The sequence below is a fragment of the Coffea eugenioides genome, unplaced genomic scaffold, assembly GCF_003713205.1.
Source record: "Coffea eugenioides isolate CCC68of unplaced genomic scaffold, Ceug_1.0 ScVebR1_1722;HRSCAF=2624, whole genome shotgun sequence".
NCBI lineage: Eukaryota > Viridiplantae > Streptophyta > Magnoliopsida > Gentianales > Rubiaceae > Coffea > Coffea eugenioides.
In genome coordinates, this window is record NW_020862145.1 from 3,281 (window position 1) to 4,744 (window position 1,464).

Consider the following 1,464-nt stretch of genomic DNA (forward strand, 5'->3'; position numbering starts at 1 on the left):
TAATACATTGCAATTCAACATTTACAACCAATTTGGCATGCCAAAAGCTATTCATCATGGATACACATGTTCGGTTTGCCAATCAAAAGATGAACCCAATACACATTAGGGTTTCATGCAAAGAGCTATTCAAAATAGACATATACATGGCTCAATTTGGCAACCAACAAGTATGATCTTCCAAAAATGATCATTTTCCTGTAAGGAAAACAAATGGAACAAAGTGAGCTAAAGCCCAGTGAGCAACTATCACATAAGCAACAAAGATCACTTAAGCATAACCGTTCATTTCAAGTATCCAAATAGGAAGCAAAACAAATCGGTAAAAGGATACGGACGGCTCTCAAGAGCCCATTTCCACGCTTACATTCTTGATCCAATCTCATTGACTCTCCGTCAACGTTTATGAGTACCAACCGTAGAACCCACTTCACTCCCATCCCTTCCACCAAACATACCCCAACCGGGCCCGCACTCCAATCAGTAGCTTTTGGTAATACTCGAGTTTACCGGAATCAAGAGTCTCATTACTACAAGATTCCCCAGTACAGTCCCCGTGGCATGTCAATTTTCACGACCAAGCCCTCGCCGGCTCGATTCAATTGACTACCAACGGGGTTGAGCTCAGTAGTACAGTAAGGCCGTTGGATACTCGTCCAAACGACACCAAATCAGTTTTTCATGAAGTGAATTCAATATCTCATATAGCAAGTGCAGTATATCAGTGAAGCAGTAAACAGTCATTAACGGTATCACAAGGGGTGAGGGCGGTCAAGTACACCCTCACCTCAATCAATTCCATTAGCCAAATAAGCCTTCAAGGCATCAAAATCACATATAGCAAAGCCACATTGTAACATTCAAGTGAGTAATATACTCACCACTCACGTAGGTGAGGTTTCATGCACCGCCGTCCAAAGTACGTCGTGCACTAACGTCACACCCTAGAACACGTAAACAAATACCATGAGACTCGATAACGAGTCATAAAGCCATGCCAATCACAACCCCAATAGGGTTTCATATGCATATATAAGCATAATAACAAACCAGAAAATCAGGAAATGTAACTCATTTGATCCAACAACAAAAACAGTTTTGGCCTCCTTATGCGGTAATGGCACAAAATGCGCTACGCTTCTCGGATGAGGGTGCAAGACCCACCATCTCGAAGCTAAAATACAGGGCTACAACAATGTAGAAGGCCACTCAGTCCAAATCCTAGCACAACTAGGTCAAATATGCAAAATACCAAACCAGAACCGTACTTGCAGGTTTACAAATTACACTATGCTGTAATCAGTTCAACTCAGTCTATACAAGTCCAAATTCATTGATTCCAAAGGCATGCGGTAGCTAAGACATCAAGATACATTTCATAAGAAGACACCAACATCCAAATCCAAAGCAATTCCAGTCAAAACAGACGATTCCAATCGCAGTTCGCACATTCTGATCAACCCA